Source organism: Zonotrichia leucophrys, chromosome 5 (genome assembly GCF_028769735.1).
Source record: "Zonotrichia leucophrys gambelii isolate GWCS_2022_RI chromosome 5, RI_Zleu_2.0, whole genome shotgun sequence".
Classification (NCBI taxonomy): Eukaryota; Metazoa; Chordata; class Aves; order Passeriformes; family Passerellidae; genus Zonotrichia; species Zonotrichia leucophrys.
This window is the reverse complement of record NC_088175.1, coordinates 50,100,591-50,127,919: the sequence shown is the minus strand read 5'-3', so window position 1 is coordinate 50,127,919 and position 27,329 is coordinate 50,100,591. Positions and strand designations below refer to the sequence as shown.

The 27,329-nt window shown below is 41.7% G+C and overlaps 1 long non-coding RNA gene across 2 annotated transcripts; it reads left to right on the top strand.

Annotated features, from left to right (window-relative positions):
* Nucleotides 1-12,279: 12,279 nt before the first annotated feature.
* On the top strand, nt 12,280-24,432 carry LOC135449130 (uncharacterized). Of its 2 annotated transcripts, none has more exons than XR_010440655.1 (3): nt 12,280-12,360; nt 22,732-23,321; nt 23,758-24,432. It is a non-coding gene; the product is annotated as an uncharacterized LOC135449130 (long non-coding RNA). The 2 variants fall into 2 exon arrangements; XR_010440654.1 differs by having other exon boundaries at nt 22,732-23,344.
* The last annotated feature ends 2,897 nt before the right edge of the window (nt 24,433-27,329 follow it).

Here is a 27,329-nt window from a genome sequence, read left to right as displayed (position 1 = left end):
ATTCAGCTCTTAGTCCACATGTTTTAAATAAATCCTAATCAGAAGGGTTGTCTGCCTGAAGACTGCCTGTCTCATCGTTTTTGTCCTCAGAAACACCTCACTAAGTTTGTGAAGTGCAAACTAATAACACCCTTGCTCCCCCTCCAGAATTAGTAAGATAACATATAGGCTCTCCCAAGTAGAGCAAACTGTTCATTTTCAGTATTCCAGGTACTTTTATGCCAGAGGATGGCTACTTCATGCTATTTTCTGGGTACCTAATCCTTCACAAAGAAGTAACTCAGTAGTGTTTAATCCTCTGGACAGCAGGAACTGATTCCAACCAGCGTGGCAGCCACAGCAGTGTGGGTTATCCCTTTGCGGTCCTGAAACCACAGATATTCATCTTGAGTGACGTGGGGAGAGGATTCATGCCAGGCCCCAGATCCTCAATAAAACATGGATAAGAAATGATGAGAGCTGACGGTTGCTGTGGGAAGCTCTATCTCATCTGGGGGCACAGCACACGCCATTGCAACTCCAGCAGTGGCAGCAGGGACCAGGCCGCAGCAGGGACAGGGACAGGGACAGGGATAGGGACAGGGCCACAGCAAAGTCTGGGCTGCAGCAGGGACAGGGACAGGAACAGGGACAGGGACAGGGCCACAGCAGGGACAGGAACCGGGATGTGGCAGGGACAGGGCCTCAGCAGGGACAGGGCCACAGTAGGGACAGGGCCACAGCAGGGACAGGGCCACAGCAGGGACAGGGACAGGGACAGAGCTGCAACAGGGACTGGGCCACAGCAGAGACTGGGCTGCAGCAGAGACAGGGACAGGGACAGGGACAGGGACAGGGCCACAGCAGGGACAGGAACCGGGATGTGGCAGGGACAGGGCCTCAGCAGGGACAGGGCCACAGTAGGGACAGGGACAGGGACAGGACTGCAGCAGGGACAGGGACAGGGACTGGGACAGGGCCGCAGCAGGACAGTGACAGGCCGTGGCAGTGGGAGGGTGGCCACATTCTGCATGAGTCACGGTGAGCCTGCAGATAAAATGCAGTAAAACAGTTTCGCCAGGACAGTGTGAACAGCCACAAGGAGAGATAAAGTCAAGTGATGCTTTGAAGGTGGTCTGATCTTTAAATATGGTGCAGATTACAGAGGCTGCCAGAGGGCTGAGGCCTTGCTGAGCAGGGCCTGCATTGTTATTCCTGATTTGTCTCCACATGAGGAAATGGGGGAGCCGAGATCCTACAGATAATGCAGCAGATAATGCTGCCCTGGCCCTTGTGCCAAGGTGTGCCTGGTGTCAGTCATCCCCAGAGACAGCCCCGTGTTACACAGGGACAGTCCTGACCTCAAACGATCCCACTGCAGCAGGACACTGTGTGAGGGACCAAAAATATTTTGGAAAAAATTCTTTCAACTAAACTTCTGTGAATAGGGATGAAACAACATGAAGAAATCCCAATCACTATTAAAGCTCACTCCAGTGATCTTGCTTAGGCTACTCAGCAAGTGGCACCAGTGGGTGTCCTCCATAAAGTTCTCTGCTTCATTTGTAAGCAAATCCACTTTCCCTTGTGCCTTGTCCTTCTCCCTTGGAAAAAATCACATTGGACTAAGCTCTCTCCTTTGCCACTTCCCAATCCCTTCAGAGGTTATTTCCTTTCTTGGTTAGAACACAGGAAACAATCTTAATGCTACACACAATTATTCAGAAGTACATCTTTTTTTGAACAAACCAGTAGGAAATTAACTGCTCATTCAGACAGATTCAGTGACATGGGATCATGGCCTTGCTCAGAAAACCCATTTTCTCATTGTAGTTTTGGTTATCTTTTTATGGTTAACCATTCTCCTAATTTTCTGTCTCTCACCCACTCGGTGCTATTACCTACCCTTCAATCTGGTGATGACAGGTTATATGTTTGGCAATGGGTTTCCTGCTTCTTTTCTGAAGCAGTTAGGATGTCTTCAGGCTCTGGAGCAAAAATAAATGCTGACTACTCCTTTTGATGCAGAGGAATGTTACAACATAGTCCATTACCAGATGATTAGAGGAGCAGAAATAAACCTTGAGCACGAAGCTGCAGCTCCCTGCTCAAATGACACTAACCCTATTTATAGACACAGAGTAGGCAGAAAGTAGATGAGGAACCAAAACATTAGGGAAATAATTTTCTCAGGCACTACCAGGCAATGACAGAATTATCTCAGTAGTATTTAGCTTTTGATATTGGACAGCAGGAAAGTGTGTGAAGGGCTCTGGGACAGCCTCACCAGGCTCTGTGAGCTGCTGAGGAGGAGCACCACGGCCTGGCGGCAGCTGTGGAAGGGCTGAACAGGCTGAGGTGGACAAAGGTCTGAACAGAATGTGCAGTGTCTTCCTTTCCAGGGAAGGGACTGAAATTAATGACATCCTTCATGCTATTTTTAAGCTTTCTCTAATCCCTTACTCTTGAGGGTCCAATGATGAGCAGAGTAGAAATGATCACTATGGGAGAGTGCCAACATCCACAGCTGGCAGATGCTAGCTAGAATTGGAAGCATTGAAAGGTTGATGGATGGTACAAGATTTTGAAATATTTGAAATTTTTGGATGAATGTATTAAAAGACAGACATATTGAAGGGGAAGCAAGGGATTTTATTTACTGTGATGCCTCAGGTTTTAGCTTTTATATTTTTCAGATTCTGTGCTGCTTTAGTGTGTAGTTCTGAGCTTCATATTAAGGGATGGTAATCTCTCTTCACAGAGCAGGGAGACAAAACAATTCCTTCTCTAGCTGGGTGACAAGGACAAATGATCCAAATCTCAGGCCCAAGAGCACAAACAACGTGGACTGAAGAGAGAAAAACAAGAAGGATGGGACTTCATAACCTAAAACTGTAATTGGACAATTAACTCCAATATGCAAATGGAGCAGAACTTTTAAAAGTGAGAGACCTTGTGACTGGTTGTCCATTTTGTGACCATTTGGGTTCATTTTGGGTGCAACCCTGGCTGGGCTCTTGTGCTGCCCAAGGTGGATCCATTGAGGCCTTTTAATAAATCCCTACTTTATTCTTTAACTCCATCCAGCCTCTGTTCTAGGTCAGCCTTCACAAGGCATCAACTGATTCCATTCAAATGACACCGACACATAAAACACTATCCTTGGAGGAGACAAGAGCCCCACTTCCACTGTAGTCACAGACTTGCAGAATGGAAATGATATTAAAATTAATGGATTTACACCAAAGATGAAAATATTTCGTACAAAAAAATTACATTCGGGGCTCAGAGGGACTGACTGGGATTTGTAGTGAATTGCCATCAAATGCTTTATCAGGAGAGGGCATGAGACATACAGCAGGTTATGCTATCACACAAGCTGAGCCTGTCTTCTGGGTTTTTGGTAAAGAGAGGGTTTTTGCATGTTAGCTCAGACAATTTATCAGGCTGAACATGTTTTCCTATAAAATGCTACAATAAGAGCAAGAATACTTTAGAAGTTGGCCTCTTTTCTTCTGAAATTGCATGAAACTCATTGCTTGAAAAGTATAACATAGGATAGATAGGATAGATATTTGAAATCTATTTCCTTTGGTTCCAGTGGTATTATTCAGGGTTTATGTAGACTTAAGTGACAATAATCTGCAGCCTGGACATAGCATCTGTTTCACACATCTTTAGAGGAATTAGCCTTTCCCAGGAATTCTCATTGCTACAAATCAGCCAAAGCCAGGGTCTACGCAGGGAAAAGGAAACAAATTAAAGAGAGAAGGGGGGAAGAATCACATAATTTATTTCAAGAAGAGAAATTAATTCATTGAAAGAAAGAGTTTTATTTCTAAAAGTAGTGAAAATGTGTAATGAATCATCATAAAACTGAACAGGAAAGCACTGTGAGAATGGCATATGCATAATGAAGTTGGAAAATTAAGGCCAAACTGGGAATTCAAACTCTGAGTTCTCACCAAGGTAGCAAACACAGGAGTAATTTGCCAAAGTGAGGTCATTAAGGAAGAAAACTTGGATAACTTGTGGGGAAGACAGATGTTCTGTACTTGAGAGAGTGGATTTAAGGTTTTACTGGCCCTTCAGGAGCACAGAGAAGAGATAAACCTAAAAGGCTTGTTGGACTCGGGATACTTTTCCTTTTCCTGTCCAGCTCCTGCCTCTGATGTGCTGCTCCAAAGACAAGCACAGGTCAGGGGAGGACAGTTTAGTCAGGTGGGGAGCACAGCCAAATGAGGTCTCAGTGTAAACCCACTGAAAGTAAAAGAAGAAAGCAAGCTGTGTCAGAGAGGAGTTGGAATTGATTTGTCATTGTTCTACAGTCAGATAACACTCTCTGCAAATGAAGGATGTAAGGATGTAGCATAGAAAAAATGTCAATAGCTAAAACCTGTCTTTTCTTTCCAAGACCAGGGACAGGGGAAGGAGCTTCCCCCCCACCTCCTTTGGCAGTTCCTAAAAATGTTTTTAATGAGGGGTTCAAATCGGTTATGGACAGTGTGAAAGGTGCTCAGGCAGATATTTACCTTCTTCATAAACCCATTAACTGAGAGTTGGAGGGAGGTGGAAGGTGGGTAACAGCAATGGCCATGTCCCATGACAGGTAGGGGAGGAAGAAGGCAGGGAATACCAAGTGGAATTATTTGCCAGAATAAACCCTGTGTTCCTGTTGTGTGGGAATGTACTGAATTCAGCACCAAGAACAAAGCATCAAAGGCTGTCCCAGCAGCTTTCTCTGCCGTGGGGAAAGGCAAAGAGCCCAGGGAGGTGTAAATTCTGTGGGGAAGCCAAGAGCAGTGCTGAAGGAAGCTGATGAACCTGACAGTCAGGACAAGCCAGGTACCACAAGATTTGAACCCTGCAGATCCTTTAAAGGTGAGAAACTCAGGGGTGGTCATGATGAACCATCACAAAAAGAGAGATTTAGGTCAAAGGGAACGGAAAAATAACTTCCTTTCTTTTTTTTTTTATTTGCTTATTTTTGATTTTTAGGGAAAGTTTGTGTATACAGTGGCTCCCTAGTGATAGAGAAAACTGAAGGGTTCTAGAACTCACCTGCACTGCCTGAGGAGGCAATCAACACTGTCCTCAAACTAGAAATTCAACCTGTTTCAGTTATTATTGGTCTCTTCACAGGAATATTTTGTGTCTGAAGCCCTAGAGAGCAGTCATCTCTAAATAAACCCTAAAGAGCAGTTTCCATACTGCCCCGTGACCAGAAGCTGATATTTGACAATAGCTTTTGCTCAATTTTTATTTTCACTTCATAATTTTATTCCCCCTCACAGAGAAAACAGTCATATCCTTTAGTCTCCCTACAGTCTTCTTTCTTCTGATTTTCTGAACTGCAGACCAGGACCAATTTTTCAGTTTGTATTTAATATTTTTTGGGAAATTAACTGCAACTTTCAGTACTGATCACTTTGAGCCTGTGACGTCCTTCACACTTGTCCTGTGAAAAGGACACTTCTATGTCCATCTTGTTGTTTGGTGCAGAAGAAGCCATAAAAGGTGCAAACATTCTCTGAGATACCAAATTTCACACTTTTCTTTTGGTTTTACCTTCATGGAACCTTGGACAGCAGGCTGGGGATTGCATTAGGCTGCCCCTTTTCCAGTTAAAGCTCTCACTACCAAGACTTAGCAAATAAAACTTGAAGCTCCAGGGTTCTGTTTTTTCACAGATCCCCTCCCTACCTATTTTCTCATCCATCCCTAAATACTATGGGAAGAGTCATCATTATTTCTTACTGTCCTTGGTGTCTTATTCATATGCCTGCTTAGATTTCTCAGCCCACAAATCAATTTCAAATCTCCATCTCAAAGGACCAATAAATCTACTATTTTGTGCCTTCTGGCTCTCATTTCTCCTCATGGGCTTTCTTGCTATTTTCACTTCATTTTATACTTCCCATCAAACCTGTTCCCATCCTGTCTTCTGTTTTGCCTCTTTTCCTCATTCTCTGCTTGTTTTAAAAAGATTTCTCCCCATAACAGACTTTCAGCAAAGCTTTCAATGATGGTCCCACCCACATGCCTTAATCGAAGCCCCATTGAAGGCTGTGGAAAGGTTTTCATGGAATTTGGATCATGCATTAAAAGTGGTGCCTTTGTGTTCCAGTCTGAGGAATAAACTTGGGGAATATTTAGTGAACCCAAGTTAGTTTTCTTCCTGAAAACTAAATTTTTGGTGTGTTTAAAGTACACCTGCTATTTAACTCAATGTAACTGGATGTATTTGTTAATTTAATCTGAAAAGGAATTAATCTTGGATAATGTTCAAACCCAGAGGTTGTCTAAATAAGGAAAGGATTGAAAAGAAAGGAAAACACCAGGAAAGTAATGGATTGAGAGCTTCCTGGAGACAAGAAGCAGGTATAGCCAAATGCTGGAGCTGAGGATTATTTAAAATTCCTTTGACCAGTGTACTTCTTTGTGAGATGGATCAAATACTGTTTCTATTAGATGACAGGGGTTCATTTCCTTTCCTTAGATAAACACTTTAAGGTGCCAGACTCCTCTGTGAGATGATAAATGACTTCCTAGACGTCATCATAAAGGAAGTTGTTCCTTATAACTGTTCTAAATCTGTTACATATCAAATTTCCTGTGCATGGCTGCCACTCTGCAACGCTTTCCAAACTGTATTTCACAAATGCACAGTGTGTCTTGTAACACCAAGACACTCATTTCCCAGCTCCATCTTTGGCCCTGTTCTCAAAACACAGGAGGTCATGCATTGGATTTAAAAGTCAGCATAACACATCCTGCCTACCTTGAATTACAAAAAATACACAATCTGGATGAGTGATTTATGAATTCTAATTACAGATAGGACTGCTCTGTTTCAGTTCAGCCTGGTGAAGCTGAGAGCAGCTGAAATCTGCTTATTTCAGTGATAGGAAATTCAGGAAGAAGGTTATTGCCCTCTTTGTTTTGGAAAATGTGGACAGTGGTTTATATGTCTTACTGGAAATAACAATAGAATCCGAGATTGTGCTTGCACTCATGTACTTTTAGATTGCCTGATAGACCAATAAATATCCTGCCAGGCCTTTTGGTCTTCACCCATTTCCACTGGCAATAAATTGTTAAAATAAGCCTCTCTTTTTGTGGCACTTGACATTTGAAACCAAGTGCTCATTGTCAGAGCATGTATTGTTATCAAATTAATTTCTCCACTGTCATAAAATAAAGTTGCAGAGTCATAGAAAAGTAGAGAAATTGTAGCAGCTGCATAGGCAGAGGTACAAATACCTGATGTTTGTCTCTATGGTTGTTCATCACCAGATATTCTTTATGTTGAGATTTGAAGCATGTGTCTGAAAAAACCTCTTTTTAATGCAATATTTTATTTATTCCTAGTCTCGAGACACATGACAGACACTTGTTTCCTTTGAGCCCCAGCCATTTTTTTTTCTGTCACTGGATCTGTGTAGCAATGTCCTTTGGTGCTCCTTGGGCCAAGATTCAGGTGGACTTCAGGTGCCTAAAATTGCCATCACCAAAAAGTCCTGAAAGACAAACACAATTCATGTGAGCTTTTCTTCCAACTCCCAAATTATTCCAGTTTTCATAGAGTCCTTCTCTTGGTCTGATTCTGTAATCCCCTCATTAAACAACACAGGTTTTTAAAACTGCTTTCTCAATTAACGAGTTCACATGCAATTAATTCAAAGCACTAAGACTTAAACATGTTAAAACTTAAACCTGAGGCACAGAGGCAATCCCATGGAAGGCAGAAACTGGAATTACTTGCATTACATAAATGTTGGGAGAATGTTTCAGAAGAGTTGGAACAGCAACAAATGTGTGTGGGATGGTGAAGGAATGGTGAAAAAGCACAAGTCCTTGACATATGTATTTGTATTGCTGCTTTTGTTTTAGCTTTAGAGATGTTTGGAACATAACGTGGTCATTCCACTGCTTGGCCTTCCAGTGACAAATCTGAAGGTCTTAGAAAATAATAACTCAAGTTATTCCAGGCTGGTGTGTATTAAGCAACCTTTGAAACACTAAAGACATTAAATCCCAACCTGGTTTGGTCATTGGGATTTAAACCTGAGCAAAGAAAAATGTGAGCTAGCACAGAAAAACATTGAGCGGTACTGGGATCTACCCCAGGCTATTATGAAGTCATTGAACAGGAGGGCTGAGATCCACACTCTGAAATAAAACAGTGCAATCAAGGCACTTGTTCTATCATTTTAACATGAGGATACATGCAACAGCCCCTGATTTAGCACAACACAGAGGGAACCACCTCCAGCACTTTCATGCATCTCCCAACTCGAGGAGAAGCAGGTATTATTTTTCTGCACATATTATTTCACTAAAGACTTCACCAGAGAGGAAAAGACAAATGTATGATTCATATTCTAAAGAGTGTTATCAAGCTTTTGATCTACTAGTGAGCTTTTGAGAGGTAAATTGCAATTGCATCTATATAAATGCCAGCTTGTCTATTAGCAGGATAGGATTTTTAGTTGTTTTGGTGACTTCAGTGTCCCTAGCAGAGGAAAGAAAATGATCACCCAGTTCACATGGAAAATGGGCAGTTTCAATATTTCTTTAGTGGGAATTAAATCACCTGGAAAGATTCTTAGGCTCAGTATGTGTGGACTGTTTATGACACTGACTTAGCAAAGCTGTGCCTTCAAATCCATATTTTATTGGAGAGAATAGAATACCCATGGGTCAGTATCAGATGCTGAGGGGGACAGCAGTTTGCAGTGAGTTTGCAATTCCTTTGTCCCTACAGTCTCTCCCAGTCTGCAGGACACTGCCAGGCAGTGCAGTGTACATTCCTAGGCAGAATAAAGGTATTTGAATACAGATATTTGAGCTGAGCATTACAGTGTCCATCAAAGTGCTCAGGGAAAGCCTCAATGCTTCAATCATCTGAAGAGATTGGTAGCTGTAAGATCTATTTTCTTGTGGAATCATCACTTGGATGATGATGATCAGGAGACTGTTCCAGGGATATGCAATGTTTGTATTGATGCTACTGTAGCCAGTAATTATTTCCTACATTTATTTATTTTCCTGTCAGCTTTCAGGGAGGTGATTAGTGTTGGTTTAGAAATCCTGGCCACCTTTAGCTTTTACCAGTGAAAAATTCCTTTTTTTTCCATCCTTCCTGCTGTACCTCCATTCAATCCTTCAGCATGTCCCTGAGAAGATCCTGCTTTCCTCCTTCCAGATAATGGGGATGCCACTGGCCTTGTTCTTCATGCTGAAGACATTCTCAACATCAATTTCCACTTAATCTTCATTTTCACATCACTTAGAGAGCCTAAAAATGTCAAGGTGTCTGAGAGTGGGGTCAGGACCCTGTGACTAAGATTGGCCCTGTATTTCTCCATTTTCACACTGAATGGGCAGTATTTTAGCATTGCCTTTTCTTTTATATTTTGATTATAAGCCCCCTGTTAGAGGCAATTTTTCTGGGCAGGGGTAGAAGAGTGACTTCTTATCTCTGCAGCTCCCAGGATGAAAGAGTATTAGATGAGGACCTTTTCTGACACCATAATAATTCCAAAATATTTACTTTGATTTGCATGTTTTGGAGATTCTGGCCGTCCCCATCAAAGATCCCTCTGGTGATGAATTGTAGCCCTGGGTTCGGTGCAGAAAGTGCAGAAAATGCATTTCCTCAAGAAGCTGTCAAGGAAAACTCTCCCTTGTGACCTTGCCTGTGAGCCTGGATGTACTCCAGCACAGGGGAGCCCTTTGAATCTAAAATGTATATAAACACAAGTACACAAATCCAGTAGCAATACAGAGCTGAAAAAACGTCAGGACACTGTCTCTGCAATAACAGCTCCAGAGCAGGACAGCTTCTCGTGGCTGCTCTGCCTAAAATGGGAAGCAGTGAGCAAGAGCAGCCCTTGGAAGGAGGCACCAAGACTGGCTGGAGCCTTGGGCTGTGTGATGGAGCACCAGGGATGCTGACACCCATGGGCAAACTGAGAGGCTGCCTCCTGCTGCATCCCATCTGATAGGGCTGCATTGAAAATAAGCTTCATTTTCAGGGTTGCAGATAAGGCCTCTTATTTATGAGAGTGAAAACTCCTCTGGCATCCAGAGGAAGCACCTTGGCGTCTGCCCTGAAAGGCATCGAGGTCTCTCTCAATGCCCTGAGAGGGATTAAATACAAACATCTGCTAAGCCTCTTACCATGAGATATCCGTCTGGGCTTGTACCTTCCCTTCTTGTGTGCCCACAGAGAAAATATACTCCACATTTAAGCAGTGCATTTACTCAACACCAAACAGGATGTGAAATAATAACACTTAAAACGAAGAAAAAATATCTGCATTTCCTGCTGGCTTTATTAACTGACAGATCTCCTGCACTGCAAAATGTATCAAACACTTCCCATTTGAAAAATGATGTAGATAATGGCTGACTATTAGCACTAATTGTACCCTGTGATGTTTGGGAAAACTCAAAAGGACTGGAAGAACAGCCAAGAAAAGCTGAGGAATCACTACAACAATTGATTTAATGAAGTGATAAGCTGTATATAATACTCTCTGCTTGCAAGTGAAAAGACACCTCTGCTGGTTTTGATTTGTTGCCAAGAGTAATAAAAGATACAACAACTAAGGAAACAAAAGCAATCAAGAATGTAACCTATCTTCATGAACATTTTCCTGAAACAAAACACCTTAGAAAATACAGAAGCACCAGGCACAAAGTAAAGAAAAACCAGTTTGTACATTGATTTGGATATTGCAGCATGAAGAAAAAGGAATAGGAAATTATTTTTCCACACATGGCTATAAATTGCATAATTTAAAATCATTTTACTAAAATGATATGATGAAAATTAAAGATGGTGACAAAATTTGAGCCCCAGACACTAAAAGCCAGCAACATTAGCAGAAATTGATTGATTTATTTATTTCCCCATGGTAGAGATGAATTACCCCTGGAATTGCAGCTCTATTTCTTGCCTGTTGAGCTTGCCTGTTTTCAAGGCTCACTTTTAGTTTTACCAAAAAAAACCCAACACCTCAAGCCCCCAAACTTTTTGATTATGCAAATATTTTTTCTAGCCTGGTTTTGGGGAGAGTGCCCTTTTGATTTAATATTATTTATATTCCTTATTCTCTTTGACTTATTTCCCACAAAGAAGAATTCAGAGCACTTCTGGAAATAATTTTGCAACATTCAATTTGCAAATTCTGCCACATGACCAATCACTTCTAATATGTTTTTACGTATCTTCCTTTGCTTCTTTTCACACCAGGCCCTAAAATCTCACAACAGGCCCTGCCACTATGCCAGAAAAAGCAGATGTAGCATTTTTAGCCATTAATTCTTTTGGCTCAATAAAGTCCTTATGTAAAACTCCTATTTCTAGGAATTGCATCCAAAAGTGCATATGCCTGAAAGGTTATTAAATATTAATATTGGGAAAAGGAAGACTGTTCTCTCTTCTTCCTCTTCTAAAGTCCTCTTTTGATTTACTGCTTTCTGTAGACCCAAATGTAAATAGTGTCACAGCAAATAAGTGTTTAGTGTCTGTGAAGTTTATTCTATTTGAGTTCTTTAGTCTGAGTTATAATGTATATAAATTAGTGGCCAGTGAGTGTTGTTTAATTATCAGGAAGCCTTGTCATTGACAAAGTGACCTGTGCTGGCTTTCTTGCTAGAAGGAATTGAAGTTGTTATGCTAAAGTCTGGACAATTCGATGTAAATATTTACCCACTCGATAAAGAGGTGTTAAAGCTAATTCAGCTTTAGGATGTTAACTCCTGGAGATCACACAAGCCCCCTTGGGAAGCCAGCTTCAATTCGACAGGGAAGCTTCAGATCCTGCTTCAGGGAATTAAAAGATGCTCTAACAAGGTAAATAAGGGTAAGTTTGGGCTTGATCATGAGCATGCCTGGGAAAAATTATCTGCACATCAAGAAGGATCCTCCTCTCTGTCTGTGCTTCCCTCCCAGTGCCCATCACTGTGGATTTTGTCTGGATTTTTTAGTTCTGAGTGAAGGTCAGTGCAAAGATGAAGATCTTGATGTCCCCACAGCTCATCTGAGATGGTCCAAAATATCCTGCCTTTCTTCTGCCTGGAGTGTGCCCAACCGTGTCCTGTAAGTCTTCTGGAACATGGGTGTGAGGGGATAGAATACAAGAAAATAGTGTAGAAAGTAATCTCACCCCTAAGGAGTTGCAGCTGGGGCCAATTATCAAAGATTAGGAGCAGGCCTGACTTTACCAGGCCACAGCTGTAAGCAATGAGAAACAGAGTGCTATAAAAGAGTAGGGTGGCTGGGTGAGAGGGGAACTGGAGTCAGTGGCTGCTTTGTGGAGAAGGAAGAGGCAGTGCTTTGAGGAGGTGCCCATAAGAAACACCAAGCAGGTATGAAACTTTTGTGATGAGGGGACAACAGTATGGAACCCCTGCAATAAAATGATAATGTGGGTGTCTTAGCAAGGCTGAGGTGGCCCACAGGGTGTGAGACAGAGGTGTGTGAGCAGCTGAACCAGGTCCTCACCCTCAGCAAGTCAGAGCAATAACCACCAGCCCAAGGGGCTGTGGTTTTAATCAGTTTGGAGAACTTCTGTCAAAATCAGGGTAGCACAGAGATGGTTATTTTTGCTTTAGAGGTTTGGTTGTGTATCCCTCCTCTGAGAGACAATCTGACACAGTATTTTATGTGATGAGTGATTTTTAGTACTTTCTTTTTTCTTCTGAGGGTTTCACAGGGTTTGATGCTCAGGACAGTACTGGATTTATTGGCTTCACATGGCTCAGAGACTTTGTCTAGAGAGCCATCACTTGTGACCACTGGAGCAACCAAATCTGTCCCACACTGCCACTGCTTAACCAGCAGTTAGTTAAACTTCTGGGTAGGAAAGGGCTTTGTGGCCTGTGGACTGTAAGACATCTATTCCTGTGCTCCCAACCCAGGAGTCAGCCAGCTCTGCCCCTTGGACCTGCACCTGGCAGCTCCTGGGCTCTGTAGCATAGCACAGAGCCCTCCTGCACTTGCAAGCCCAGGGGGCTGCTGCTAGAGGAGGTTTTTGAACTTCCACACCATGGGATTGACTCCCAGGGCCCCCTCTGCATTGTCTTGGGTGGAGCTGCTCCCTCAGAGGCAGAAGGGTCATCCCTGTCCCCAAGGGAAAGGGGACAGCTGCTGCCTTTGGATCCCCTCTGCTGTTTGGCCTCTCTGGTCAGTGAACTCCACGGAGATGTGGCTGTTAAGCGTGACCAGAAATTATTTCATGCAAACATCGTGTAAAGGATTTCTGCTTGCTCCACGTTTCTGCCCCTGTGCCATCTCCACGTGCTGGTTGAACTTCATGTGCAAAATAAGAGCAGGACAGGAGCTCCTGCGGAGATGTGGCAGGAAAAGCAGGACATCCCACCTGGCATTGCTCAGAAAGGCTGCAGAGCCCCACATGGACAGGACTGACCTTGGCTAACTCCTCTGGGGACTCTCAGGGTGTCCCACAGGCAGGATGGAACAGAGCCAGGGCTCTCCTCTCCACAGCTGCCACTGGGAACAGCCAAAGAGGACACTGGAGAGTAACCCTCAACGGCATTAGATATTGAGCATGAACTCACACTCTCCTTTAGAAGCACAGGCTTGTCCTCAAAGCTTTTTTTTTTTTTTTCCCCAATAAAGAAAGTTTAGAGGAGAAACTCTAAGTAAAGAAAATTTATAGGAGAACAGAGAAATTCATTTTGCCTTCACTAGATTACAAAATTTATCTGTGTATTTGCCATCTGATGCAGATCAAGGACCAACACTGTCAAGATTATAAGGGAAAGGATATTTTCTCTTCATTTCCAGGACAAAATGTAGACAGAATTAAAGCAGATCTGCTGAGCTTAAATTGTTTTCAACTTCTTCCAAGAGAGGAATACCCCCGTTTCCAATTTCTTCTTCCTAAACCAATGATACTTGCAGAGAATTATAGTGAGCCTTTTCCTAGGGTTTCTGTAGGATTCAGTAGTAACTTGAAAAAGAAATGACCTGACAATGCCTATGTATACACATATTTGGAATGCCAGAAACTGCTTCTCATGGGTTTCAAATAAGAAGGTGGCTGCTTCCATACACCCCAGAACTGCCACTTGCTGCTCATACAATGCAGAAGTGTCTGCTCAAATTCCAGGTAAACACAGCCACAAATGACAATAAAGGAGCAGGGGCAGGTTTTTGGCCTATGTTGAAGAAAATACACCAGTGCTGTTCTTGATTTGGTTCATGTTTGTCCTGAAGTGGAAGATGAATGTACTCAGTAGAAATTTGGGGTTAGGGGTTAATTTTGCTCTCTCGTTAATTTTATGACATAAAATGCACTTTTCACAAGATATCAAAATCGTAAATTGGCATAAGCAGGGACAAGTTCATTTTGCTCCCAGAGACTCTAGCTCCACATGTCCCAGATTGAGCACTCTGTGACACTCCTCTCTCCCCTTTCCCTTGCTGTAATCTCCCTTCTGTCTGTCGGCTGCAGAGGGGAAACCAAAGGCTCCGACCACCCACGGGGCCTCCTCAGCAGCTGTGAAACAAAGGTTCCAAGAGCCAAAAATGCCTTTTCTGCAGCAGTGCCATCTCCTGTGGCTGGGCCTTGGGTTGGCACTGGGGGCCAGCCCTGATGTCAGCCAGGGAGTTTCTTTGAAAAGGCAGAAGGAAAACATCTTTGCAGTGCTTCCCTCAGCCCGTTTCCTCTGGGGAATTTGCTACCCTGTTGGATGTACAAAATAGGATTTTGGGGGGGGGGGGCTGGGGGGTGTGGAATTGTTCTCTGTTCAAGGTCCAAATTACTTGAGTTGAGCATTCTCAGTGTTTTATGGGAAAAGAGCCATGGCCCACCTTGGCTTTTATGGGAGAGGAAGAATGTGAGTCAAAAATTAAATTCATGTAACTTTGTGGGTGGCCTCCCCTGCTATGCAGAATATCTTTGTGTACACTCATGTCTGCCATGACTTTGAGAAAAAGTCCTTTACTTGTATGGCAACAAACTTGTAAGGCAGAGTGTTTACGTTCCTGAACACTATATCACATTTCCTGACAGAGTTAATGAAACAAATTAAGCAAAAACTCCACACAGATTCCTGTGTTCCCAGAAAACTTTGCAGAATTCTTGCAGCTCCTGGTTGTGGTGGTAGCTGAGTGTGCTGAGCCTTATTTTCCATTTTCTAAAATATCATAAGCTGCCTGGCCTAGTCTTGGCATTTTTATCTTGAGGAATGAAGGATCAGGTTAAAATACTCTTTTAAACTACATCCCACTTCTTTCAGAGGCTCCAAAGTCAGTTTTCAGAGTGACCCAAAGGACTAGTCAGCTTCATGGGGACCTGACATGTGTTTAAAGTTAAGAAAAAGATTGATGACAGGGTACTTTGAACACACATTTTCCTGACTTGGGTCATCAGGCAAATGAATCACTCAATTAATGCAATGAGAAGGCTGCAAAAGCATAAATATACAAGTGTTTGCCATGCTGGGTTTTTAATGTGGTGTCCTCCAAAGAGGTATTATCAGGTCTTTGGAGATGACAGGGAACTGTGTACAGCAGAGCTCATTCAGAGGAAACAGGGCTGCCCTTCTTCACTTATTTGATATTTCTGTTCAGTTTTGAAATGTAAAAACAATGAAGTGTCCATATTTGCAACTAAAGAAAAAGGTTTTTACAAAATACAAGTGGATTTTGACTTTCAAGCTGGTTTTCCACACCCATTTAATGCAGCTTTAGGCTGATTATATTTTCATTTTGGAGGCAAGGCACCACGGAAGGCATTTCAGCATATAAATGGAAAAATATTGCTCAGAAGAAATGTCCACATTTACCTAATCATCCTTCTGCAGCCAAAACTTTCTTCAGGAAGGGGCCTCAGGAAGTCCTCACCCATGAAGTCCTGCTGACTGTAATGGAATGGGCAGGCATGAATGAGTATGCAACCCCAGAATGTAAAGCCAGCTCAGAAACCAGCCTTTTACTACCAAAATTCTTTAGGTTTTCATTTAAGAGTTTCATACTCATGCAAATTTCCTATGGTATAAAAATTTTCAAGATTAAAACTGTGAATGTAAATTAAGATTAATGCCATCAATTGCATACAGAGAATATGATTAATATGCTATTCTTAAAAATGTTTTAGATAAAATGGAAGTTGAATATTTGGATCTTAAAATATGGATTTTCAATTATGCCTTACCCCAGTTTTCTGTTGATTTCTTATATATATATGTATATTCATGACTTAAATTACTTAATAAAACTTGAATTGGCCGCATAGCTATTCTTACTCCAAATTCTCCAATTTTCATCTAACAAAAAGTTGCCACTCTGCTGCAAATTTGTTGAAAACACTGACCAATATAAAATGACAGGAACATCATGTCTTTTAAAAATATCCCTCCAAAATCAACCTGCATCTCTCAAAAAAAGAAACAATTGGATTCTAAACTATGCATAGTTCTAAAAGCTTACTCTCAAGCATCCATTTTTAGAAATACAGAACCATTCCTCCAGCTTTTTAAATAGCTGAGACTTAATATGCCATAAAAACATACTGTAAATATTTCTGTTGCTGGAATGGTGTCTCTGTTACCACAAGGAGTTGCTAGGATATTATCTGTGTCAGGATGTTTGTTGTGCCTTCATAAAGGAAAACTAACAGTCATTTTGATGCATTATGCAAATAATATCCTGTTTTCTCAAGAGATTCCTTTGCAGCAATCAAAAAAAACCTCCCAGTCTTTGAGCAGATTTCTGTACTCTGCTGTCAGCTTCCCTGCAAGGAATAATTCCATTTTTCCTGCAGTGATTGCAGTAGTAAATAAACCTGTGCCTAACTGAATTTAGTGCTTGAGATCATACTGCAGACACATCTCAGCAAGCCTCTCAAACTCAGAAACAGGAAAGATGTTTAAAATGTTTAAAATAAGTCACTTTTGTCACCAAAATTATGTTTAGAAACAACTGCTAAACTGATACCTCTGTTTCACTGATGGTTATTAAGAATTACGTGTTTAACAGAGGAGTAAAGTCATGAAGTTGATCACTGTAAAAGAGAAGTTTGGTTGCAAAACTTTTCTGGCCCTCTTGTTTCTGATACTTTAGAAGAACCTGTAATAGAATGAAACATGATTAGAGTACTTATAATAAAAAGAGGAAGTTGTTTTTAAGATACATAATTTATGCTTGACTTGTCTTTGACATTCCCAAGGTGGTTTAGATTTTGTTGGGTTTTTTTTCAATATCTGCAGGAGATTACTTCAGTCTAACTTAACACAGCAAGCCACAACTTTGCTGTGCTGAGTTTGGACCTTGCTGCTTATTTAGGTGTTGTTTCAAAGGGTCCTTTAATTCCTCCCTCATTCCTGGCTGTGATTTTTTTTTTTCTTTGTTTGAACAAGGACTGAATGGAGGTTAAAGCCTCCAAATTATGGCTACAGTTCCTTGTTAGAGAAAGCAGCAACAATGGTCTTTGATTAAATGTATGGGATATAAATTGTAGGTCGAAAATCCAACCAAATGTACTGAAATTTTTTGGAGCAGGCCTTTAAGCTTGTGTGAACTGCTTGCATTGCTTGGTGGTGGTCAGAAGAGAAGGCTCTGAGCTGCACCAGGACATTTGGTGCCCTGTTTCTGACCCAGCAGGGCGAGGAAATGTCAATGTGATGAGAAGGTCTCAGGAGATCTGCAGCGTGAATTCCAGGCAAAAGTTATTCAAACAAGCATGAGGTGGATTTTGGGCAATCTATTTTCAGTTTGGGTTTTTGACCACCATTGAGAAATTGAAGGGATGAAAGCAAGTGTTTTCCTGAGAAAATGGAAATTGGTTCAGAATGGAACCAATGGTAAACCTGGTTTCATCCAGCACTGGATTTAGGGTTGAGCAATAGCACAGTGGACTCATTATATTTGTTCTTTAGACAAAGGGAGCTACAAAGAAGAATTAGACACCTTCATAAGATTTTTTTTTCTGAACTATGCAACAGCAAGCCAGGAAGAAAAATTCCTGTATCCAAATATATGGGATTTTGTTTAATGTCAGGTGTAAAAAATTATTTCCTTGTTTTGGCAATATATGACTAATAATGATTGCTAAATCAGAATTATTTGGGTTTTAAAGTCACTGCACGGGACCCCCTTTAGCAATGGAATAAAGTTATGGATGAAAAGAGAGAGATTAATTATTATTTCATCAAAGGAAAAACATTCTAAATGTATTTAGCATTTATATCGCTGATATATTTGCAAAAAAGTTAAGTATGAAGTATTTATTTTAAAAAATACATCGTAATAAGAATGGAACTCTGAAGCCCTCACATAAAGCTATTTTTCTTCTATTCAGCTCTAAAATGTTGGTGGGGTGGTAGCAGGACTGGATAAAATATAATACTGCTGTATTTAAGCAAAATATTAAATCATAGACAGGGAAAAAAGTATAAAAATAGATATTTACTATAATTCAGATGGAAAAGCAGTTCACATTTGCAAAGCAGTTTGAACAGTACACATGACAACACCATTATTTTAGCAGGGTTCACATAGCAGGTAACTAATTTTAGCTGAGAATATTACAGACTACTATGATTTTCTAAGCCCAAAGGTTTTTAATGAAGTCATTTAACTTGAAGAGTTTGAGAACAGGATGTATTTTGAAGGATTGAAGTGAGGCAATAATAACATCATGCTGATGATGATTTTCAGGGAGTCTAAGCATTTCATCACTGCTAATTCCCACACAGTACCACCCATTACTTTTAAATAAATGGCTTTTCATGATGTAAGGAATGAAAAATTGAGGAATAACCTGGGGTTTTCTTCAGGTCTCCTGACAAATAGAGGTGCATTTCAGCTGTTTACCATTTAACTGCTCTCAGCAATTACTAAATACCAGCCCCAGCTCTGTTTGCCTGACATTCTCCTTCTACCAAGACTGCTCAGCACATTTATTTTACTTTAAAATGTGTGAAATCTTAATTTGAATCCTCTCATTTCTCTAAATGGCTGAAACAAGTGTCCCAATTTCTGGTGATACTAATTCCCATTAAAATAAAAACAAAACAAAACAAAACAAAAAAAAAAACCACAAAAAAAATCTCAGATATCTGCTAGAGGGACCTGACTGATTTTTCTGTAGTGGAAGAGGTGTTGATCCTTTCTGAAAATGAGAATCCACTTGGAGAGCAAAGAGTGTCAGCAAAAACTCGGTTTGTTTTGGGAGAGCGTCTGCAGCATGGTGAGAGGGACTGCAGCTCATCACCAGATCAGAACATTTCCAAAACACAGTTCTGTGCAGCCTTTTTAAATTAAGTAGATACCCATTCTCATTTCCTTGGGGAAATGCACTTAGAAGGAGGTCTCTGCAGTGGGAAGAGAAGGGCAATTTCTAAGGCTCAGAAGAAGGAGAGGAGGGAATAAGAAGTGCCACCTAATCTTCAAATGGAATTTTCCTGTGTGGCAGTTTGCTGTTAGATTTGTTGAATCCCGAGTTTCTGCTTTTGAGCAAAAGGATTACCTGTGGGGTAAAAACTCTTGTATTTATGGGGTGATTTGAAAACAGACTCGATGCCAGAATCTCCTTCTGCCCCCCACCAGTATATGTGTAACAATGTTTAAGGATGAACAGCTGGGACTAAATCCAGGAATCCATACCTGGACAACAGTTCTGGCAACATTTTAACTTCAGTAAGGAATCCAGATTGGTAATTTTGTCTGTCATGGATGTAAAGTGAAAATCTGACCTGTGTAAAATTCTGATAGCAAAATACAAAAAGTGATTAGGTTTATCTAATTAAGCATTTTCTCACTGTCTAAAAAGATAGGCTTACCAAAAAAAAAAAAAAAAAAATACAAACAAACAAGTTTAGAAGCATTGGTGAACCTGAATGAGGTTTTGAATTCCAAAGGTGACTTGTCTTCCAGGCTTGGGAAAAATGGTACAAATCAACGTGCAAACCTGCAACCCTGGGCAAAACTCAGTCCTACCCAGTAGATGTAAAACAGCTTCATGCCAGAGACTCTGCCTGAACTCCCCCTGTTCCAGGTCCTGCATGTAGATAAATGTACTTTGTTAGAGGTCTATGCACCACAGAACCTCAAATCCTATCAGGCAAGACACAGAAATTAAGCAAAACTCTTTGTTTCACACATGGGAAGTGGAAGTCCAGCTAAATACCTGGTGAAGTTCATGGAGGAACCTTGTGCTCCCCCTGAGAAGCGAACTTCATTTTCCCAAGTTCTTATCCAAAGTACCTACCTAGTGCCCAACTCCTTTTTCAAAATTAAGAACAATTTTATTGAAAGATGGTGGTGATGATGCCCAAGTATGATTGGTGTTTCTGAGAAGGTTCAGTCTAAGCAGACCAAGAATAAAGAAACAGGCACAGAGAGATAATAAAGTGAATCATGCATTACGTGAATAACAGGAATTAGGTCCTCTGAGTACAACTACCCTGCTGTGCTTTTATTTCCCTACAGCTTTCGCTGTACTTTTGGGATTCCTTGGAGAATCAAGACCTGGAAACTCCCATAGACCAGCACTTTGAGGAGAGCATAAGAGTCTTGAGTAGCCTGAGTACAAAAAAGGCTGGGTTTCTTACAGTTTCATTCTGAATACTGACCATATTTTATACCAAATTCCTACAGATTTGATTACTTTTATTTGGCCCATTTATACTGTAAAACAGCTCCTCTATTGATTTATTTCAGCCCATTTATACTGTAAAGCAGCCCCTTCATGTGCATTGTTTTCTGGAACCTGGGTGTTTTCAAAGCTCATCTTATGTGACAGAAGTTGTAAAAGCTTTGATTTTAACTCCCTTGGTTACAGGTCTCACAACTGGTGAGTCAAGCCTACGGCTTGCCTTGACTTCAGAAATGCTCCTGGGCTTTCAAGAGCAACCCTCAATCATCAGCTGCTGTCAATAACAGAAGAAACATCTTTGTCCATGCAGGGTGATTCAGAGTCCTCCCCTGTGGTACAGCTCTACAATGAGGGTAAAATTCAGGTCCTTGAACATCTCCCCATCGCCTGGTGCAGCTGGAGACCATCCTAAATGTCACAGCCCTCCAGACAAAGTTCAGGGAGCATGTCTGGAATGTTGATCTTTCTCTAATTTACATGCAGAGCTCTGAGTGCCTTTGTGCACATGTTGGTGGGGAGGGAACACTCCACTGTTCCCACTTCTCCCACTGGCAAGGAGAGGAGGGAGCAGGCACATGGCAGTCCTGTTGTTAAACACTGCTGAAGGCATCTGGATGAAGTAGTAGTAAATGGGGTACAGAAATCTGTGGAAAAGTGTTGGAACCCTGGAAAATGAGAATTTCAGATTTCTGTGCTAAGGGGAACTGACCCCCAAGGGAACACTGCATTTGACCTGAAGCTGTGGGGAAGGCTTCCAAAATAGAATGACAGAACTGGGGTTGTAGATGTGCAGTTTGAAGAGAAGTGTGTGGTATCACATGGTGGAAAACTTAGAGTTTAAGGGTTTAGAATATAGTAATATATATAAAGCAAGATGGAGGTTTTAGGGCAGAGGCTGGTCCTTCGTCACCTTCATCTTCATGGGTTTGAGTGGTTTTGTGTAATTGGATAAGAAGTCCACATTGCAGGACACAGGTGGTTGGTTATTGGGTCAAAAGTAAAAATAATTTAGGTGTCATTTCTTAATTGGACAGTCTATCCTTAAAATACCTTGTAGAGAGAGAGATGGGGCTCCATTTTTAGTTTGTTAGAGTGAAGTGCTGTAGAACTCAGGGTTCATGAGAGTGTAACATAGATAAGAACTAACAAACCTCTGAGTCCAAACAAGAAATACAGTCTTGTGCATTTAATCCTGACCTTGGAAGAAGAAAAAAGGAAGAAAAGAATTGGCAGAAAAACTCTATTTCTACCTCGGAGTCTGCCCCACGATGAATCCTGCTCGTGCCACTGACTCACACGCCCAGGCAGAGGCTCTGCAGTCAGAAAATGAGAAAGAAGAGACCTCAGAAGGAAATGTCAGGGTAGTCATTTTCTCACAGGACTCTTCCTGGCAGCTGGAGCTGGTGGCTCTGGGACAACACGTTGGAGTTTTGCAGGGGGATTCCTGCGGAACGGAAACGTCCTCCCAAGGATCATTCCCCTGGCTGTGCTCGGTCCTGTGGGAAACTCTTACCCTATGACGAGTTCTTCTAAACTAGATGGGATTTATATTTATTCTTAAGTTGTCTTTTATTTTTGGCAACTCCCCCACTGCTGGCTTGACATCTCAGAAACGAGACCCTTCAGATTCTCAGAAGCCAGAAATGCCGCTGACAAAACTAATTCAGAACTGTCCTCCTCAGCTCTACTCCCTTTTCTTTCCATTCACTTATTCCCTCCTCTGCTAATTCTGGAACAGTTCTGGTGCACATTAAAAGTAATTAAGACCATGTTGCTGGACATACATAATCCAAATTAAGAGAAGAAAAGAAAATACCTGTCTGCTCAACCTGATTCTACTTCTAATTTATGAGGTTTGGATTTTGCATGGTAAGACTTAGAGACAGGTGCTGGACAAAGCTTGTAAAACAACCAAAATTAGGGGCCATAATTCTGAATGAATTTTGGGGTTTTTTGAGGCATCTTAGATTCATGTCTAGAAGATTTTATTCACTCCCCTAAATTTCAGTCATAATTTATCTCAGCTATGGTTGTAATGGCTCATGGGGCATTGAGTTGTTTGTTATAGGCTTCTCTTATATATGTTTCTCTTTTTTTTTCCCTTCCCCTGCAGATGCTGCAATCTCAGTCTGAGACCTAAGAATTAGCCTGGATTCATTTCTAATTGCATAGCTTCATGAGAAAGAAGAGACTTGCCAGCTTGCCCAGCGTCTCCAGTGATATTTCTTACTCTCATTAATCCCTGGAACTCTATTAATGTGATGTGTACACATGCACAAGACCATTCTGCTCATTACGTGCAGCATGTGGAGAGATTTTACATCAATATCTTCATTTTTCTGGTTGTTCCCTTTTGGCAGGAACAACAAAGGGTAAAATCTGCCTCTCCTATATGGAGTGATTCCACACACTGAAACATTTCCAGACATTCCAAACAGAAGCGCAACCTAATATTTTGCTGTATTAAGTTCTCCAGTTTCCACCCACGGGTGAGAATTTGGTGACTCCAGGTGTTAAAATCCCCATCAGACTCTTTACTTGCATTCAGTACCAGCTAGAGAAAAATTAAAGGACTCTTTTAAAATATGAAGTTTAATTCTATCCAGAGTGATAAAGAGTGGGTTAGGAGCTCAGAATTTGGAGTTCAAATTTATTCCAATGGTGGTCTGGATTTTTATGCCAGAGATGTATTTTCTCATGCCTGTGAGTAGAACAATTAAAACAAGGTAAAATCATTGAACTCTCTTTCCTACTGCTGTTGAACCTGGAAAAACAATGCACAGTTTTAAAGTTTTAAAAAGTTAAAGATTATTTCTGTTTAATTTTTAAAGTTGTTGGATGGGGGATTTTTTTGGGTTTTTTTTGTAACTATCTTTAATTACTTGCCTGGTCTTGTCAGGCACTTACAGAGCCATGTAATGTCTAGTATTAAATAACTCTTGGTAGATTTGATCCCATACCCCCCAAAAACACCCAAAACGGAGAGTTTTAAGGGAAAAGACAGTCTTTCACTTGGTCAGATCATGCCAAGTGTCTCTGTTTGGGGTGATCCCAGATCATCTGGGAGGGGAAACAAGGGGAGTAAATTCCAGTGCCTTTCTGCAGGGGTCTGAAAAGCGTGAATTTTCTCCTTTTACAGTGTATTTACACAGGCAGACCCTTCGGCCTTATTTTGTGCTGTGAAAATGCTGTTGGATTGTCCCAGCCCCTCTGCTGTAACAGAAGCACAGCGCACTCTGCCTCGGATGGAGCCTGGGTGAGCAGAGGCTCTTTGGGCAAATCATCTCTCCTCCATCTCCCACAAGCCTTTTTTCTGTGTTCCACTTTCACATCTGAGACATATAGACACTCTCATCCAAAGACATTCCTGCTTTTTGACAATTGAGCACCTCTTGGAAGCAGAACCCTGCTTCAGGGCAAGCAGTGGCACAGTGGAGTGAGGGCAACTCCTTCCTCCTGAATAAATGCCGTTAATGTGTGGGACAGCGAGGTGGTGATTCATGACTGAGCACTGTAGGCAAGCACAAAGCTTTTAAATGCTAAGTTTAGGCTAAGATTCCAACAGATAAGCAACCTGGAAGATGGGATGCAGAGCAATGTGGGAATTCTGACACCACAGACTAGACTTCCAGTCACTGGATATTGCATAACCTGAGATAAACAGAAATCTTTGTTGTGAAGCTTAAAAAAAACCTCCTCAGGATGGAATGCTTGTTGAACATAATGCTGCCTAATTTTGACTCTGTCAGCTGTCAAATTCATCTCCTCATTTAAAAGAAAAAAAAGTTAAATAAACCAAAGTTTATGAAACATATGTTTGCATTTAAAACTGTTTTGCTGTTCACTCTGAGAGGACTTTGGAGACATGGCCTGTGTTATAATACCACTTCCATTAAACATTGGAAGCTCAACTTTTCTTACAAAAAAATTCACACAAACATTCTGCTCTTAATCCAAACAGAGGGGTTACGAACTGAACCTTCAAACAGAAACTTTCAATATTTGGCTTCTCAGCTCAGTAGCACCAATCTGGGATGCCAACCAGCATGCACTGTCATTAATAATTGTTGTTAAAAAAGGTTCTAAAGGCAGAATACCCAGTGCATATAGCTTGTCTGCTTTTTTAACCAAATAAGGGAACAGGGCATTTCACTGTTTATAATAGCAACATGAAATACGATGTTTCAAACTGTTAAAGAAAACACTTTTAAACTTTTCCTGCCCATTTCCAAGTTTCTTCAGCTTCTAAAAAAAATAAATTAAAAAAAATAACAAAACTGGCTACAACCCTCTGGCAGATTTATAGAAACCTCAGTTTTTCACTTTTCAAAACATTTTAACAAAGCTCCAGAGATGAACAACATATCACCCAAGTTCTGGCAGCTATGCCAGGATTGTACACACAGTTCCCAAAGAGTAAACACACAAAAATCAATTCCAGGCAATGACAGAAAGCGGAACTAATTAAAGACTCCAAAGCAAAACAGATCATTTTCTAAGACAAACATGTCAATATTTATCACACAAGTGAAGCTGGTCCTACAGTCAGTCTGGTGGTATTTATAAACATACAGCTGGCACAATAACATCTTGGTAATTATCAAATGAATGTTAATAAAATACACATAAATACTTAAACCCTACACTAGGCAACTCTTAAACTGCTGCTTTAGCCTCTTACCAAAACTTCAGATTGTCTGACAGCATCCTGAAGTTTTTTAATGATTTGTTACTATCCCCTCTTACCATTAAAACTCTTGACTTAGCCAGAGTTCCTTTTGATCACCCCAGTGCAAGGAGGCAGATTCAAACCACAAAATCCTCATCACACATCTCTCTTCCCCACGTTTTCATCCCCCTGCCAGCCCAGGAGCTGCTGAGCAGAGCTCCCCTGGTCTCTCCTGCTGGTGGTGCCATTCCTGCCCTGTGCTGGCCACCCCTTCATCCTGCTGGAGCCTTTCTGGCACCAAAGCCAGGCCACAGCAGCTGAAATACATAAAATACAGCGTTTTATTCCCTGCTTCCAGTCTGGGTTATGGATTGAACCGGGACTTTAGGACAGCAGGTGCTCACTGCCCAGAAGCGAGGGCAATGCTGTGCAGGTGGGAGGAAAGGATGTTTTCCTCCACCCTGACCAAAACCAAGAGAGCCATCAGCATTTCTCCAGCTTTGCAGGGCTCAGTGTGATGGTGGTACAGCTCTGCCAGATGAGGATTTTCCCATCAGCTGAGTGTTTGATGTTCAAACCAGCCATGCACTCCCAGAGTGCTGAAACTGCTGCTGCACCTCCCTTTTTCACAGCCAGGTTCCTTTAGGGCAAGGAGTGTGTGTTTATCAGGGCTTGCTGCTGTTTCTAGCACTGTGTGCCACTGAAGCAGACCCACCTGAGCAGGAGGCAGCTCTTCCTTCCCTCTGTCACTGGAAATGGTCTGTGTGCTGGTGCCAGGTGGGAGGAAGGGATGGATGTGGCAATGGGTGTGAGTTTCATGGGCTCTGTGCACCTCTCCACCCAGGTTAGCTGCACTTCCAACTCCCTGCTGGGTACTATTCTCCAGCATGCCCAAGATTTCTACCTCCTTCTTGGTTTTGCATGCATCAAACGCATTCAGGAAGCACCAATTCCTTTTAAAGGACAACTCCAGAGCTGATGGATGGAAGCCAGCTTTGCAGATCAAAGTTCCTTTTGCTCCTCAATACAAACAGAGTATTGCAAAATGAAGGGGAAATCTGCAGCACACCTGCACAGCACAGAAAAGAAACAGCACCATGGCTCAAAAGCTTTACTTTTGAGCTTGAGTTTTGCAGTTTGGAGAGGCTAAGGCACAATTTCTTCCTATTTTTTTTATATTATCTTGGGTGGAAATTTAAATGTAACAGCAAGAAAGCCAGGTTGTATCCATCATTTGACTTTATTTCTACTTGGTTGGTTAGTAAGAGAATTTCCTGTCTGCAGGAAAGGTCTGTGCTTTGGAAAGAACTATTTATTTCAGCTTGATTGAAACACTATATGCTGGATTTGACAGAGTGAATGAAATAAAGTTCAGGAAGTTTTCATTGCTGCCTGAAAGGAAATTTTATCAAACCTGACATTCATGCTGTTAGAAGTTTCAGTACTCACAAAGGGCCATGTTTTAACTTTTCCAATTGATTCCAGTTCAGGCTGTAGTGCCACATCCAGCAGCATGGTTTTTTATGATTTTATAAGAAATTCTTTGCCTTTTCCTGAGCTGCCTCCTGCTCTGGGCCATCACTAAAATGTGTGTTGTCATTGAGAGATTGTTTGAGGAACTGGCTCAGCTGAACAAAACTTCAAATCCTTCCTTCCTTCCTTCCTTCCTTCCTTCCTTCCTTCCTTCCTTCCTTCCTTCCTTCCTTCCTTCCTTCCTTCCTTCCTTCCTTCCTTCCTTCCTTCCTTCCTTCCTTCCTTCCTTCCTTCCTTCCTTCCTTCCTTCCTTCCTTCCTTCCTTCCTCCCTTCCTCCCTTCCTCCCTTCCTCCCTTCCTCCCTTCCTCCCTTCCTCCCTTCCTCCCTCCCTCCCTCCCTCCCTCCTCCCTCCCTCCCTCCCTCCCTCTCTTCCTTCCTTCCTCTCTTCCTTCCTCTCTTTCTTTTCTCATTCAGCTAAGTTATCTGGGTTGTTCCTCAAGGGCTTCCAGAACCACAGTTCAAAGGAGGGAGTGAGTGCAGCAATAAATGGCCCAGCATGTACAGGGAG